An 18454-nucleotide genomic window follows, 5' to 3' on the forward strand; every position below is an offset into this window, starting at 1 on the left:
GGTAAGTAATAATTTTCTTATCGGAACGGCCTCGGAGGGAACAGGCAGCGCGCGCTGGGCTCGGCGCACGCAGGTTGTACAAATGTGCACCCCCTTGCGTGCGCCGACCCCGGATTTTATAAGATACGTGCGGCTACGTGCGAATCTTATAAAATCCAGCGTACTTTAAGTACGCGATCGCGTATTTTTTAAAGATCTACCCCAGGGTGAATAGGCAACAATCTAAAAGCTGCTTCAATATCTGCCTTTGTCATAAGTGCACCTCTAACCGCCACCTGGACCAACTCCACTGCCTTGTCAAATGACGCATAATTCACTGAAGAAAGGCTGTCAGGAATGAAATCATTGACTGACGCACCGTTAGGTGACGACAAATTTAAAATGAGTCGGAACTTACCCGGCGCCTTTTTAGGAATAACTGCTAATGGAGATAAATGCATTTTAGCAAAAGGCTTACGCTCTAACGGGCCTGCAGTCTGCCCCAACTGCACTTCCGATTCAACTTTAGCTCGGGCAACCTCAGCATAGCGATATGCTGATCTCGCATTCCTCCCACTACCTCCTTCCCCGGGGCCCTGATACGAGATAACAAATCCCTCCTGAAATCCCGCTGCTCTATTAGGATAAATCTGGAACCACCTACATAACTCCTGAAAACCAATAGGTGACAGCCTTTTGCTGTAATACTCCCTCATTTTCCCCCTTTAGAAACAGCGCTGCCTGTACTCTGGGAACATTTGGTGGCTGGGTGCGCACCTCCACATATGGAACACACGTGCCGGAATTTACAATCCGGGAAGAAGCAGGCAACTTTATTAAACAGCCAACAAACGTCCGATCCCCTAATGGCTGATTTGGTTCCTGCCCCCTGCTTACCGACGTGCTCGGAAGCACGAAAGGAACTCTAACCTCCACTCTCTCCCCATGCACTCGGAGCACTCCCACTACCCGTGAAAGCTGCGCCCACACCTTTACTAGCCCGCCCCCTTTTAAAGTCATTTGTGTAAGCCACAAATGAATGTCATGGCTGCCCCAAGACAAATGCCGGCAACCCACCATTTTGTCCCTGAATTTTTCATCATAGTTGAGCCACGCCCAACCCTCGTAATCCTTGAACTCCCCGACGATGTTGTCGGCGTATGCTAGCAGACCACCGTACTGCAACGGATCATGGTGCCCAACTACACTTGGCTTTGAATGAGCCAAACTGTGATCATGCTCACATGCTCACCTGCTCCCGACAACTCCGTTCGAACTCCACTTCCATGAGCTGGCCGAGCCCCAGACAATGCGCCGCCTCCTACTCCAAATTTCCTGTCTGGATCATGCTCCCGCTCCCTCCATGCTTCTTGACGGGACGTCCCAGGCAAGTCTTCGTCTGCTGCCTCTGAAAAACAAGGCTGCCCCCACAGTGTACTCCCGAACCGAGCCCTCACCCCAGTTTTGAAAGCTGCCAGCTGCCCACTAGTCAAAGAATTAGATTCCCCCAACTCCCCACTCCCAACGTGCCCCAACAACGCTCCTGCAAACCCACTCATGCATCGCAAGGACCCTCTACTGACTTGGGCACATTCCAAATTGGCCATCCCCCAAATGCTCCCATACCCTTCTCTGATCTGCCTAATGCGGAATTGGGATCTAAACTTTGGTCACTTGCAGGGGACACAGCTTCTTTTAAATGCCTGCCTAAGCAAGCGCTCCTGGCCCAACGCAGGAGCTGCTCACTCACCGAAGCACTAGATTGCTTCCTAGGCGCAGTGCCTCCAGATGGTAACGCCTGCCTGGGGGGGGGGGCTGCTGCCGGGCTGATACAAAACAGCTCTCCTCCCAAGCGCAAGGGTGAGGACGGGTTGGGAGGCAGGTATACGGGGCGGAAAATGAGAGGGCGGGGAGCCCCCGCTTGCCAATCATGTACTAGATGGAGCGCCCTTAGCTCTGCGGTGAGGCACCTGACCGGAAGCCCGTTTGGATGTGACCTTCTTAGATCTCAGGGGGGCAGGGTCCCCAGGAGTTGGGGTTGGGACCGCAGGCGTCTTTGGGAAAAGCCCGGCGCTGGCAGGGGATCGCACCAGGGACACCTGGGAAAGTAGGCACATCCCGGGCACATTCGTAGAAATTTCAGGAGGGCGGGAAAACACAGGCACCATAAGGGTGGGGGAGCAGGGAAGGGCACCTGTTCAATATCCGCTGACTCATGCCCACTCTCACCTGCATCCGCCCAGATAACAGGAGGGGGAGGGGAGGGGCAAGGGGAAGCCGGTAGATCAGGGGTAGGGGAGGGACAAGGGAAGCAGGGGGGTGGCTGCGCTGGGGGGAAGGCCAACGCGGCGCAAGGCAGACTGCCGGGGCGGGCTGACTGGGCGGGGTGAAATTATTCCGGTGGCAATGATACCGGGAAAGGGCCAAAAGGAACACCCGCAGCATGGCGAGAGGTGCTGCCACGGGGGGCCCGATCCTTCACACAGTTCCTCATGGGGATAGCTGGCCAGCACAAAGGAAAAAAAAAGGGGGGGGGGGCCGATAAAACCACAAAGGGGAATAAATTCAATTAACCCGACCTTCTTAAAATGTTGGCCGCTGCAAAATCTCACAGAAACAGAAATGCCGACGCTGCCTCAGCCTGCCCGGACCGTCTGAGGCGCGAACACGGCTCAACGGAAAGGGCTATGAGGCAGCACCCAATCCCAGAGGAGCATTTCAAAATACTCCCCTGCCATTAGGTGCTGCCTCCGGGCTCCCCCTAACTCCGCTCCCCCATAACAGTGTCCCTCCCGCTTCTCTCTTGTTACCCGAGCATGCCCCGCCTTAACTTACGTTTGAAATTTCAAACCTCACTAGCTCCTTAACCAGCCAATGGCTGGCACGCCGGGCTCACCTCTCCTTTTGAACCCAGCAGCCCTCCCCCATCCAAAAGTGCTGGCTCGAATCGGGCCTGGCACCCACATTAATCTGGGCACCCTAGTACAAGACCAAGGTGCCCTTCTCAAAGATAAGTTTCTTATTTTGGTGATACTAGAAACTAAATATTTACATAACACTTTTAGAGTTAACTGAGATTGGATCTAATAGTAAGAAAAAATTGTTTTTGCAATGAAAGCTTCCATTTTGTTTTCTGAGAGGAAAGAAAAGCATTCCCAAATCGCATCAGGTTTTTGCCTTATTGTGATAATCTCATTAGGTGGGAATACTGTACACAATTTTGCAGCTTTTTCTAAAAAGAATGATAAATTGTTTTTACAAATAGCAGGGAAAAGATAAAAATTAACTTCAGATTTATTAGCAGAATTTGTTTTGGTAAGAGATTTCAGAATAGAGAATAAAGCTTTAGGATTAAATAATTGGCCTTGAATTTTCTCTGAAAAATATTTTTCTTGGCCAAGTCAATTGATTCTCAGTAAATTTCCAGCTGATTTCTATACAGCTTCATTTCTCCAATTGCATTCATATTTTCTCAATATTCTCTTCATTACTTTGGTATACCAAGGAATTCTAGTTATTTTTATTTGTTTTTAATTTTATTTAGTTATGGTCTGGACTGGAGCTAATTCATCAACTGTGATCAATAATATAGAATTCCGTTTATTTACTGCTTCTTGAATATTCTCACTCTTTAAGTGGTTTGCACAAGCATGTAATCTTTCATTTATCAATGTATTTCCACTTAAGGAAAATACTAGGCTTATTTACAATAGGAAGGAGCAATACATGAGATTTTACAGAGAAGGAAATCAGTTTGTGGTCAGACCAAGGCACATCTGTTGTAAACAGTTTTAAACAGTATTGAATTAAAAACTATTCAGAAAAATAAGATCAAGCATATGGCCTGCTCTATGAGTGGGTCCAATAAAGCCTAGTCCCAACCTAGGGCTTGTAATGTATTCGATAAAATCTCGCAAGGAGGAGATAAAGGAAGAGAATCAATGTGGAGATCGAAATCACCAACAATAATTGTTGATGTCATGTCCAAATCTAAATCAGAGAGTAATTCAATTAAAGGGGACATATTATGTTGGATAAGCCGGTGGGGGGGGGAATAAACTAAACAAATGTTTACCCTATCTGACTGCTAATATGACCTCAAATGGAGAAACAATCAATACATTGATTTTTTTGAAATTTTAAATCATTCTGATATATGATCATCACCGTTCTTCCCAGTTCTAGGCAATGAAATACATGAATAATCGGATGTCAAAATCTGATTGATTAACACTTTGTCGGAGTCTCTCAACCTCGTTTCTGTGAGACAAATACAAGAAGCTTTTTGTTGTTTAATATCATTAATTATAGGAGCATTTTTAGTAAGTGATTGGGTGTTTATTAAAATCAATGATATTAAGCAGATAGAATAACAATGTTCTGAATGGGTTTAAAGTTTCAAGATACCACTTCTGTGGATGTAGTCGAAGGGAAACTCCTGAAGTAAGCTGACCATATCTTTTACTAAAAAGGACATGAATATTTTCTAAGGCCATACTGGTAGTTTTCAAGTAGAATAAACGAGATAAAACTGTCAGAGGGTGTGCATGTCACACTCCTACGGCATCGGATATCCCAACATACATTGCCTCCAGCGCGTTCTCCTCCCCTTATCTCGCTAAACAGGTGATGATGTGGCAGTGTGGCCAGGTCCTCTAGACCTACTGGGGTGGTGGTCTGGCAATGGCAGCAATAAAGACACTCACTAGGCGCATAAGAAACATAAGAAAATGCCATACTGGGTCAGACCAAGGGTCCATCAAGCCCAGCATCCTGTTTCCAACAGTGGCCAATCCAGGCCATAAGAACCTGGCAAGTACCCAAAAGGCTCTCAAGCACAAATAGGCTCTCAAGCTGTTCGCAGGGAACTGTGCTAAGATGGAGTTAAGGCAAGATACATGACTGAGTGCCTCCAGCCTCATTCTCTTCCCCTTATTTCAATGCCCAGGTGATGATGTGGCAGTGTGGGCAGTTCTCTAGTCCCACTGAGAGGAGGAGAGTGGATGTTCTGGAAATGGCAGCAGTGAAAACACTTACCAGGCACACAAACAGGCTCCTGAGGTGTCCACAAGGAGCTGTGCTGAGATGGAGATAAGCAGGATATCAGCAACTGAGTTCCTCTGGGGTTGCTCTCCTCCCCTTATTATGGCACTCAGGTGATGATGTGGAATTGTGGGTGGGTCCTCTAGTCCCACTAGAAGGATAAATAAGGAAAAAGAAATTTCCCACTCTCCATACCTAGGAACATTTGATTTCCAGTCACCCGGATTGTCATGGGAGGAGGAGGCACACAGACGTTTGTCTATTTCTCATATATAAACATATATATATGGGAATGAGGTAAGTAAGAAGAGGGGGAGGTGAGGAAAGGGAGTATAGATGAGAGAGATGAGTAAAAAGGGTGTGAGGTGAGGAAAGGGAGTGGAGATGAGAGGGATGAGTAAAAAGGGTGTGAAAAGCAAAGGAAGAGAAGTGAGTGAGAAAAGAGGGAGGAGGGGTGTGAGTGAAGAAAGGGAGGTGAGTGGGAAGGAAGGGATTGAGAGAGAGGAGGGAAGACATGAATGAGTGGGATAGAACTCACACTTATTCACCCCTTCTGTTCCCTCTCTCACTTCCCCTTTTGAACTCCCACTCATTCAACCCTTCCATCCCTCTCTCATATCCCCTTTTGAACATCCACTCATTCACCCTTTCCACCCCTCTCACATCCCCTTTCAAACTCCTACTTATTCACCCCCTTTCCTCCCATATCCCCTTTCCTTCCCACTCACCTCTTTTTCCTCTCATCCACTCCCCCTCTCCTCAGTTATTCCCCTTAAGAACATAAGAAATTGCCATGCTGAGTCAGACCAAGGGTCCATCAAGCCCAGCATCCTGTTTCTAACAGAGGCCAACCAGGCCACAAGACCTGGCAATTACCCAAACACTAAGAAGATCCCATGATACTGATGCAATTAATAGCAGTGGCTATTCCCTAAGTAAACTTGATTAATAGCCATTTCCTGGCGTGTAGCCAGATGGACTCAGAACGAATGGGTATAGTATCCGCGTGCTAGCAGTTGGAGACGGATCTGACGTCAGCATGGGGTATATATACCCCCACAGGAAGCGTAGCAACTCAGTAATTTCCGTCTCCAAAGCAGTTTGGAGAGCCTGCACGCTCGCTCAGCGTGTTTTCCAAATCTACTTACTATTTTCTACTTTCTACTTTCTTACACCATCGAGCCCCGCACTCCTGCGGTGATACCTTAAGGTCCCTCCCCCAGTAGAGTTTCCCGGGGTGATTTCCGTGATCCCCCAGAGGTCTAAGTCCTCGGTCCGGTGGCCGAATCGCGGCAGGGACATAGCCCCCGGGCGAGGTTCGGGTGAGGCATACGAGGCGCCTCGGTCCCGGCGTGGACGAGGCAGCGGGTGCATATCCTCAAACGCGGCGGTGAAGGTACTTGCCCTCTCTCCCCGCAGCCGGAGACCGCCCGGGTTCCAGCCGGGAAGCGCCGAGGATCAGGTAAGGCGTACATCTCTTATTTCTGGTCTCCGAGGAACAGAGGATCGGCGGCGTGGCACGCTGTGGAGGGCGCCATTTTGTGGGCCTTGTTCAGGTATTGAGCGCCCGTAATAGGCGCGGCTCTATTCCTCCTTGTGCGTATATTGCCTTATTACTGAGAGCATATTAATGTCATAGAGTGTGTATTGCTAACCACCTATTGCTGAGAGCATATTGAATGCCATTGAGCGTGTATTGCTAACCGCATATTACTGACAGCCTATTGAATGCCATTGAGCGAGTATTGCTAACCGCCTATTGCTGAGAGCATATTGAATGCCATTGAGCGTGTATTGCTAACCGCATATTGCTGACAGCCTATTGAATGCCATTGAGCGTGTATTGCTAACCGCTTGTTGCTGAGAGCCTATTGAATGCCATTGAGCGTGTATTGCTCACTGCATATTGCTGAGAACATATTGCATATTATTATTGTGCGCCTGTTGTATTAAGCGCATATTGCTGCTGCATATTATCATTGTGCGCCTGTTGTATTAAGCGCATATTGCTGCCGCATATTATTATTATTGTGCGCCTGTTGTACTAAGCGCATATTGCTGCCGCATACTATTATTGTGCGCCTGTTCTATTAAGCATATATTATTGCCGCATATTATTATTGTGCACCTGGTGTATTAAGCACATATTGCTGCCGCATATTATTATTATTGTGCGCCTGTTGTATTAAACGCATATTGCTGCCGCATACTATTATTGTGCGCCTGTTCTATTAAGCATATATTATTGCCGCTTCTCATTCAGCGCATACTTTTCAATGGAACAGAACGCTTCAGCGGCGGCGCCGCCTGCCTCAGGCATTAAAGCCCTTGGCCTCTGCTCTGCATGCCAGCTTAGAGCCACGCACAGTGAAGAGCCAGACTCCCTATGTGCCCAATGTGAGGAGGCCGTGGGACCCTCGGGCCAGGACCACGATTTGCTGACAGTTCCCCAGGGGCTACCCCGGATTTAGCGGGCAGTCTCGACCAATCGGGAATCCCGGGGGATCTTGTACCCTGGCGATTAGAGGCTGCTTCCATTTCCTGGGTGGATCTCTTTAAGGGGATTCATGCCTTTGTACAGATGCAAACGGCTTCCCGTCCGGGCCCTGCGGTTCCTGCTGTTCCTGTTGTTCCTGCGGTTGCTGCGGTTCCTGTGGTGGCTGCGACTGCGGCGGCTGCTGCGGCGGCCACTGCGGTGGCGGCTCCTGCGGATCCTGTTCCTGGACCCTCACGCCCTTATCGTGAGCGGGTCCTCCCGCTGCTGGACAGTCCAGATCAGTCAGACGAGGAGGTTTCACCGGATGAGTCCGAACTCCCGGACGAGGGGGAACTTCCCCCAGAGACTGAGCCATATAGAACCATGAGGCGGTTCTTCCCTAAGGAGAATCTCTCCGACCTGGTGTCTCAGTGTCTGGCGGAGTTGGATATTACAGGTCCCAGCGCTACGGTACTCTCTGCGCAGAACCCCCTGCTGGAAGGTCTTCATCCTACAGCCCGCCATTTTCCATTCTTGCAAGCAGCACAACAACTGATAGATTTAGAATGGGCAGCACCAGCGGCTTCCTTCAAAGGGGGCCGGGCCCTGAGGGGCATGTACCCATTGGCACCGGCTATACAGGACCTGCTGGCATGCCCTCAGGTGGACGCCTTGATTAGCGCTGTGGTCAAGCGCACTACCATTCCAGTCGAGGGGGGGACGGCCCTCAAGGAGCCTCATGACCGGCGACTGGACGCCATTCTGAAGCAGACCTTTGAGGTGGCAGCTCTATCTTTACGGATTGCGACCTGCTGCACAGTGGTGACACGTGCCTGTTTGTCACAGGTTAGGAACAACGCTCCTGCAGCTGACATGGAGTCAGCTCTTGCGTTCCTCACGGATGCTGCATCAGACCTAGTCCGGACAACAGCCAAGGGGATCTCATCCTCCTTAGCCGCCAGGAGGCAGCTCTGGATCCGGAGATGGTCGGCTGATGCGCCTTCAAAGACACGCCTCACCAGATTGCCCTTTAAGGGCTCTTTCCTATTTGGCAGCGACCTTGATAAACTGGCCAGTACATGGGGTGCCTCTCCAGTGCCTAGACTGCCGGAAGATCGGTTCAGAAGGGGCCAGCGTGCCTTTCCAAGGCCCTCCAGAGGCAGGAGTTCACAGCACTTTGTTCCTTACAGGAGTCGCTACCAGGCACCACGTCCTCAGGCCCGGAATCAGTCCTTTCGGACCAAGCAGCGCAAGAGGGGAGCAGGCCCGGGCTCAGGTCCCGGCCGTGCCTCCCAATGAGAATCCGCCGATTCATCTGGGGGACGGAGCCATAGGGGGCAGGTTAACCCTCTTCTACCCCAGATGGGTCGAGATCACGTCGGACCAGTGGGTCCTCGCCATTATCCGGGAGGGATATTATCTGGACTTTCATCATCTCCCTCCGGACAAGTTTGTGGAATCGTCATGTCCCATACACCAGCAGGCAGCATTGGAAGCTACCCTGGCGAGGCTCCTGTCCTTGAAAGCCATCATCCCAGTACCTGCCTGGGAAGTGAATTCTGGACACTATTCCATTTATTTCATGGTACCCAAGAAAGGGGGCACCTTTCTTGGGTACTGGACCTCAAGTCAGTCAACCGATACTTACGGGTCCCGAGGTTTCGCATGGAGACTCTGCGCTCCGTCAAGGCCGCAGTACAGCCAGGAGAATTCCTCACGGCATTAGACCTGTCAGAGGCATACCTGCACATCCCGATCCATCCGGATCATCAGCACTACCTACGCTTCAAGGTTCTGGGTCGCCACTTTCAATTCCGGGCTCTGCCCTTCGGATTGGCCACGTCACCGCGGACCTTCACCAAGGTGGTTGTCGTGGTAGCAGCGGCCCTCAGGCGGGAAGGAATTCTGGTCCATCCCTACCTAGACGATTGGCTGATCAGGGCGAAATCACGAGAGGAGAGTCATCGGACAACCGACAGAGTGATCGCCCTTCTGGAAAGCTTGGGCTGGGTAATCAACCTCAGCAAGAGTGCCTGCAGCCTTCCCAGTCACTGGAATACCTGGGAGTACAGTTCGACACGCAGGCAGACACAGTCAGTCTCACTGCCAAGAGAAGGTTGAAACTTCAGACGCGTATCCAGTACTTGATGGGAGCCGGTCGGCCCATAGCTTGGGATTATCTGCAGGTTCTTGGTCTCGTGGCCTCCACCCTGGAAGTGGTACCTTGGGCAAGGGCCCATATGAGACCTCTACAACACTCCCTGCTCTCTCGCTGGAGCCCTCGTCTACGGAACTATTCCACGTACCTACCTCTGCCTGCCAGAGTCCGGACACAGTTACGGTGGTGGCTGCAGTCCGACCACATGAGCAAGGGGTCGAGGATGTCCTCTCCCACGTGGACTCTGCTCACCACAGATGCCAGCCTGAGCGGCTGGGGAGCACACTGCAAAGGACTCACCGCACAAGGGCGGTGGCGCGGAGAAGAGTCAGCGTGGAACATCAACCATCTAGAGGCTCGGGCAGTCCGATTGGCATGCCTTCGATTTGCTCACAAACTGAAGAACAGAGCAGTCAGAGTGATGTCAGACAATGCCACCACGGTGGCTTACATCAACCGTCAGGGCGGAACCAGAAGCCGACAAGTATCTCTGGAAATCGCCCCACTGATGGTTTGGGCAGAGGCGAATCTTCAGGACATCTCCGCCGTCCACATTGCCGGGAAGGACAACACCACGGCAGACTTCCTCAGCAGAGAACGTCTAAATCCGGGAGAGTGGCAGCTGTCACCCACAGCCTTCCAGATGATTGTGGATCACTGGGGGATTCCGGACATGGATTTACTGGCGGACAAGTCCAATGCTCAAGTACCCAGATACTTCAGCCGCAAGCGCAATCCGTTCTCCCACGGAATCGATGCCCTGGTTCAGCCAGGGACTCTGCTATACGCCTTTCCTCCGTGGCCTCTGCTGGGCGCCATCATCCACAAGATTCAGAAACACCGGGGCCTAGTTCTTCTAGTGGCACCAGACTGGCCAAGAAGACCCTGGTACGCAGACATGAGACGACTACTGGCAGGGGAGCCCCTTCCCCTGTCTCCTCTCCGGGACCTTCTACGTCAAGGTCCCATCCTCCACGAGGATCCAGCTCAATTCTCTCTTACGGTCTGGCCATTGAGAGGGCTAGACTGAAGAAAAGAGGTTACTCGGAGCCCGTGATAGATACACTCCTCCGAGCTCGCAAGTTTTCCACATCCCTCACCTATTTAAGGATCTGGAGAGTATTTGAAGCATGGTGCGACACTAATGGCACCAATCCACATGTGACCACGATCCCTATTGTGTTGGATTTCCTGCAAGAGGGGCTTCAGAAGGGTCTCTCCCTCAGCTCCATCAAGGTTCAGGTGGCTGCGCTGTCTTGCTATGGCCCCAGGAGGCATGGCAAGACCATCGCCAAGCACCCAGATGTTTCTCGCTTCTTGCAAGGAGTCAAGCATATTCGTCCGCCACTGAAGTGGCCTGTGCCCTTATGGAACCTCAACCTTGTTTTGGATTTCCTCGCGGGATCCACCTTCAGACCCCTTCGGGGACTGTCTCTCCGTTCTCTAACCTTGAAGATGGTGTTTATGCTGGCTGTGTGTTCCGCATGCCGCATATCAGAGCTACAGGCACTGTCCTGTCGGGATCTGTTTCTCCGAATCACTCCTGAGGCTATCCATCTTTGCACGGTTCCCTCATTTCTACCGAAAGTGGTTTCACAGTTTCATCTTAACCAAACCATATCCTTGCCTACCACGGCGGGTTTGAAGAAATCTGAAGAAGGGCGTTTATTGCGCCATCTCGACATTGGCAGATTACTGCCCAGATATCTGGAAGTGACACAAGAACTACGAAAGACGGACCATCTGTTCGTCCTGCACAGCGGGAAGAAGCAAGGTGAAGCGGCCTCGCAGCCCACCATCACCCGCTGGATTAAAGAAGTTATCAGAGCAGCTTATGTGCAGGCTGGGAAGTCTCCGCCACTACAGGTCAAGGCTCATTCTACCAGAGCACAAGCGGCATCCTGGGCGGAATCCAGGATGCTGTCGCCTGCAGAAATATGTAAAGCGGCGACATGGTCCTCCCTCCATACCTTCTCCAGGTTCTACCGTCTGGATGTCCAGGCTAGGGAGGACTCGGCATTTGCGAGGGCGGTACTACATGGTCCTCAGGCAGCCTCCCGCCCAGGCTGGGAGTAAAGCTTTTGTACATCCCATTCGTTCTGAGTCCTTCTGGCTACACGCCAGGAAATGTTGAGATTACTTACCTGATAATCTCCTTTTCCTTAGTGTAGACAGATGGACTCAGCATCCCGCCCAGCTGCCTGTGTACATGGGTTTCACCGATTCAAGGTAAGCCATGTCATCTGTTTCCATAAGAGCGTACACTCTACCAGGTGTCAACGCCTTCCGGTTGGGAATGCTGGCGGTCTCTAGCTTCTATCAATCAGTCAGGGGAATCCTGTTTCACTTTTTCACTGAGCGTCAGTACACACATCCATAACAGCTTTTGCAAGGAAGATTACTAAGTTGCTACGCTTCCTGTGGGGGTATATATACCCCGTGCTGACGTCAGATCCATCTACAACTGCTAGCACGTGGATATTATACCCATTCGTTCTGAGTCCATCTGTCTACACTAAGGAAAAGGAGATTATCAGGTAAGTAATCTCAACATTAATGGACTTCTCCTCCAAGAACGTATCCAAAACTTTTTTGAACCTAGCTACACTAACTGCACTAACCACATCCTCTGGCGACAAATTCCAGGGCTTAATTGTGCGTTGAATGAAAAAGGATTTTCTCCGATTAGTCTTAAATGTGCTTCTTGCTAACTTCATGGAATGCCCCCTAGTCCTTCTATTATTTGAAAGTGTAAATAACCGATTCACATCTACTCATTCAAGACTTCTCATGGTCTTAAAGACCTCTATCATATCCCCCCTCAGCCGTCTCTTCCCCAAGCTGAACAGCCCTAACCTCTTCAGTCTTTCCTCATAGGGGAGCTGTTCTATCCCCTTTATTATTTTGGTTGCCCTTCTTTGTACCTTCTCCATCGCAACTATATCTTTTTTGAGATGTGGCAACCAGAATTGTACACAGTATTCAAGGTGTGGTCTCACCATTGAGCGATACAGAGGCATTATAACATTTTCTGTTTTATTAACCATTCCCTTCCTAATAATTTCTAACATTATGTTTGCTTTTTGACTGCTGCAGCACACTGAGCCGACGATTTCAAAGTATTATCCACTATGATGCCTAGATATTTTTCCTGGGTGGTAGTTCCTAATATGGAACCTAACATCGTGTAACTACATCAAGGGTTATTTTTTCCTATATGCAATACCTTGCCCTTGTCCACATTAAATTTCATCTGCCATTTGGATGCCCAATCTTCCAGTCTTGCAAGGTCCTCCTATAATGTATCACAATCCGCTTGTGATTTAACTACTCTGAATAATTTTGTATCATCCACAAATTTGATAACCTCACTCGTCGTATTCCTTTCCAGATCATTTATATATATTTTGAAAAGCACCAGTCCAAGTACAGATCCCTGAGGCACTCCACTGTTTAACCTTTTCCACTAAGAAAATTGACCAATTAATCCTATTCTCTGTTTCCTGTCTTTTAACCAGTTTGTAACTACAAAAGGACATCGCATCTGCCAGCAGTCCAGGTATGCCTATATTGAGGCCTCATGCCCCATCACAATCATGTGGCCTGGCACCACCCCCACCATCAGCTCCAGCACCACCCCCACCATCAGCCCCAGCACCTCCACCTGCAGTACCCATACCAGATTCTGCTGATCCTATATCATCCTCACAATCCCGGCTTTTGCGAGCAGAAATCTGCAGCCTGCGCTGACTGGTACAAAGACAAAACTGCATCCTGCAGCATGGGATTGCAGTTCGGTCCCAGGATGCAAACAGTATTACAGCATCCATAAGCACTCTCACGAACATAATGAGCCAAATCTTGGAGCGCATGCCATACCCCACCATTCCCATAACGTTTTAGTTTTCTTAGAAGCCTCTCATGAGGGACTTTGTCAAACACCTTCTGAAAATTCAAATGCACTACATCTACCGGTTCACCTTTATCCACATGTTTATTAACCCCTTCAAAAAAACGAAGCAGATTTGTTAGGCAAGACTTCCCTTGGGTAAATCCATGTTGACTGGAAAAAAATGGCCATGAAGGGCACCTTCTCTCTACATACAAGATAGCAGGTCAGCGGGAGCTCACTCCAGAGTTCCTGTGCCATCTAGATGGAAGAAAACAGATCAGCGGGCACTCACTCCAGAGTTCCGGTGCCATCTAGATGAAGAAAACGGATCAGCGGGCGCTCACTCCAGAGTTCCTGTGCTGTCTAGATGGAAGAAAACGGATCAGCGGGCGCTCATCTCTTCTCATCTGCTCCAAGTGCTGGCTGTATGCTGCGGGGTGTCTTCTCTTCTCATCTGCTCCAAGTGCTGGCTGCATGCTGCGGGGTGTCTTCTCTTCTCACCTGCTCCAAGTGCTGGCTGCATGCTGCGGGGTGTCTTCTCTTCTCACCTGCTCCAAGTGCTGGCTGCATGCTGCGGGGTGTCTTCTCTTCTTACCTGCTCCAAGTGCTGGCTGCATGCTGCGGGGTGTCTTCTCATCTGCTCCAAGTGCTGGCTGCATGCTGCAGGGTGTCTTCTCTTCTCATCTGCTCCAAGTGCTTCTGTGTCTCATCCTGGGCCTCTTGCTCCCATGCTGCTGTGTCTCATCCTGGGCCTCCTGCTCCCATGCTGCTGTGTCTTGGCCTCCTCCTTCAGTGCTGCTGCTGGACCTTGTGCTTGTTCTCCTGCTGCCTGCATGCTTGAACTTGGCTGCCATGGCGCTTAGGCTGTCCCCTTTCAGTGCACGCTTTCAACATGGACAGTCTGGGGCCTTTGATTCTACACACATTGTACTGCATAATGTACCTTTCACTTACCAGCAGTACTCTACCTTTAGGGATGCCACTTCCAGTTTCTAGATGTTCTTTGTGTAATCATGATTCTGCTATATGGTTAACATATGGTATATGTCATTCTGCTGTTAGCATGTATTTTTGTACATGTTGATAATGAATGTGCTGTTCAGAAAACATGTATAATTTCAAGATATTTCTTCATTTGTCCTGGCAGATTGTGATTACCTAAGACATTGCCATTATTGTCAGCAGTGCAATACCAGGCTGTGTTAATAAACTGCACATGGCTTGAATAAGGAATCTTGCTGTTGCTCTCCTTTCATTGTATTTGTTTATTGTTAAGGGTTGCAAAGGGCAGAAGTTTGCCTCCACCTGACCTTGCCTGCAACTACTAGCTGTTATATTCACAATGTTAACTTTTGTAGCATGCCCGAACCTATGGGCTATGGATTTAAAATACTTGTTAGGTCTATGTCGGTACAGACAAGATGCACAGATCAATGTCAAGGGCCTAAATGTGGCCATTGACTTCATCCTCTGGATGCCTCAATTACTGTTGGATACGTGGATCCTTGAGCCGGCTAGGACAGATGGTAATGCACCGCGGGAAGCCCACAGTGGGCGTCAAAGCCGGGAGGCAGCACAGAAGAGGGATCCTGCAGAGTCTTCACCACCGGAAGCCAGAGATTTCCCCCCCCCCCCCCCGTGAGGACCTGGGCCTCTTGGACTTAGGTGCGGTCCCTTGCGACTGGGGACCCAGAGAGAGACTGAAGAGGAACTGAGGCCAGGAGGTTAACAGGAGCTTCATCCTTGGAAGCCCGCGGTCCCCCCAGGAGGAGCCAGTGAGGACCCGAGCTGCTGGGACTTAGGCGAGACCTCCTGGGAGGTGCGGGAACGGATCCCTGAAGATGGTGGAAGGTCAGAAGCCAGTAGACGAGCCGAGGTCAATGCCAGGAGTCAGAAGCCGAAGATGAAGCCAGAGGACGAAAGCAGAAGTCAGGAGTCAATGGACGAGCTGAAGTCAATGCCAGGAGTCAGAAGCCAAAGACTTCAGGAACTGCAACTAGAAACTCAGAAGAGCGAACCTCGTTGCAAGGCAATGAGCAGACTTAGATGCAGGGTTTAGATACCCTGTGAGTGTCTGACGTCATCAGAAGGCAGGGCTGTGTTTCCCGCGCTGGCCCCTTTAAGAGGATAGCCTCCTGCGCAAGCACGTGAGCCTAGGGGGCAGGGCCAGCCACGGTGGACTGATGGCGTGTCCCTCACGGAGTATCCCCTGCTGCAGAATATGTAAGGAGTGGGGAGATTGTGGATGCCTTTCAAGTCGCTTTGCTTAGGCAAATGATGATGAAACCCAACAAGGGAGGAACAATTCTCACAAATGGAAATAGAATTTCTAATGTCCAGGTAGGTGCCCATCTGAGCGCCAGTGTTCATCAGATAATATGGTTTGATATAGAGCCTAAGGCAGAAAGAAGTCACATGAAGATCAAAGTCATGGATTTCAGAAATACAGACTGTTAAAATGGGAAAGTGCCTTGAAAAAGAGATAGAAGGCTGGGAAGAGAAAGGAGGAGTGGAACAACAGTAGGTTAAATTAGAATGAGCTATAACAGAGAGTCACATGATGTGGTGGGCTTAGCTGGATGTGGTCGGCTGAGCTCCGGGTGCTGCCACCTCTTTTCATGATAAATTTGCACCGTTTAAGGAGGAATCCACTCTCACTACAGTTGTGAAGAAGTGAAGGGTGAAAGACTAGATTGGAGGTCTTAACCGAGGAATTGGAGCGTTATGGCATTAAAGGCAATGAAGAGAGAGAAAGAGAAAGAAAAACCTGCATCACCCAAAATGGCCAATGCTGCCAGAGCAGGAACAATGGAGGACTCAGAGGCAACTTTGATAGTTCATCTCACTGATGCGGTGATAACTACCCTGGATGACCGATTCGCCCACATCTCAACGCAAACAGAGGAACTGAAATCTTCTTTGGTGGATATATGTCCATGCATTGACCAAATAAAAGGCAGGATGTCAATTGCAGATGACATACTTCAATTAGAAAAATGGGTCCAGATTTTAGAAAACGAAATGCAAGAGAAAACGAATAAGCTAGACGATATGGAGAATTGTGCATGGAGATCTAATCTTTGATTCATGGGACTTGCGGAAGGTGAAGAAACTGCAGATGTCAGCAATTTCCAAGAAAAATGGCTTTTGGAGGAACTGGGCCTTCAAGACATGCAGGGGAAATCAATATTTGAGAAGGCCCCAGGATGGGGCCGAAACAGCAAGATCGGGCTAGGCCCAAGACAGCCATTGCAAAAATTTCCAACTATGCTTACAAGGGCAGGATACTACGAGCCTTTTATATAAAGAAGCAGCTGGTATATAAAGGAAATTAAGTTAAAATTTTCCAAGACTACTCCAACCGTGTATCGGCATAGAAGAGAGTATTCTCACCTATATGTTCTATTCTGGCCCAACAAAACATCAGATTTGCGCTGCTATTTCCAGCACAATTACGAATATGGCATCAAGGTTTCAGACACGATTTTCAGGAGGTGGAGGAGGCCAACAAATTCATACAGCAAATTGCAGCTTTGGACTCTAGCAAAGGTGTTTTAACATTTTCTTTCAATGTGAACTGGGCAACACAAAAGTTTAACTCAAACTGAGAACTAATAAGGCAGTGGCGATTCATGGTGCTCTGACAATGGTTACTGGATTTTGTTTTTTTTGTTTGACTGTTTCCCCTCCAGCCAGGGTTAGTGTATGCACTAGAAGAGAAAACTATTGCACCACACTACAAAGAACAGCAAGAATCATCACCCAACTGTTTCCTAAAGTGGTCAATCCAGGTCACAAGTACCTTGTGTTGCCACCTGGACGTAGACGGTGGACCCTTGGCCTGAGTTGGTGTTGTCTCTACCCGAGAGGGGTACCCTCCACAGGTCACCAATGTCAGGAGGTGAGGCCGGAGGAGAACAGGGGCCAGTTTGAGCTTCGCCACTACCAGCCCTCTTTCCCTGCAGGTTGAGTCCTTGGATACTGGGGCCAGCTGGTCTTAGATAGGCCCCTGCGGAGATGCTTTGCAGCAAGATCAGCAAATCTGAGGATCGAAGGCTGGCGGCTAGTAGGCAGGGTGAAGTACAGTCCGAGGCTCAGTGGCAGGCGGCTATCTGCTGAGGTGAAGTCCATTCCAAGGGTCAGAAGCCAGAAAGATCTGTCTGAGGAGAGAAGGCACCAGGAGCAGGAGTCAGGAACTGGAGCAGGAGTCAGGAACTGGAGCAAGAGTAATTCGGCAATAAGAACATGCCATACTGGGTCAAACCAAGGGTCCATCAAGCCCAGCATCCTGTTTCCAACAGTGGCCAATCCAGGCCATAAGAACCTGGCAAGTACCCCAAAACTAAGTCTATTCCATGTTACCGTTGCTAGTAATAGCGGTGGTTATTATCTAAGTCAACTTAATTAATAGCAAGAACTTATCCAATCCTTTTTTAAACACAGCTATACTAACTGCACTAACCACATCTTCTGGCAACAAATTCCAGAGTTTAATTGTGCATTGAGTGAAAAATAACTTTCTCCAATTAGTTTTAAATGTGCCACATCCTAACTTCATGGAGTGCCCCCTAGTCTTTCTATTATCCGAAAGAGTAAAAATCCGATTCACATCTACCTGTTCTAGACCTCTCATGATTTTAAACACCTCTATCATATCCCCCTCAGCCGTCTCTTCTCCAAGCTGAAAAGTCCTAACCTCTTTAGTCTTTCCATTCCCTTTTTCATTTTGGTTGCCCTTCTCTGTACCTTCTCCATCGCAATTATATCTTTTTTGAGATGCGGCGACCAGAATCGTACACAGTATTCAAGGTGCGGTCTCACCATGGAGCGATACAGAGGCATTATGACATTTTCCGTTTTATTCACCATTTCCTTTCTAATAATTCCCAACATTCTGTTTGCTTTT

Source organism: Rhinatrema bivittatum, chromosome 10 (genome assembly GCF_901001135.1).
Source record: "Rhinatrema bivittatum chromosome 10, aRhiBiv1.1, whole genome shotgun sequence".
NCBI classification, from domain to species: Eukaryota; Metazoa; Chordata; class Amphibia; order Gymnophiona; family Rhinatrematidae; genus Rhinatrema; species Rhinatrema bivittatum.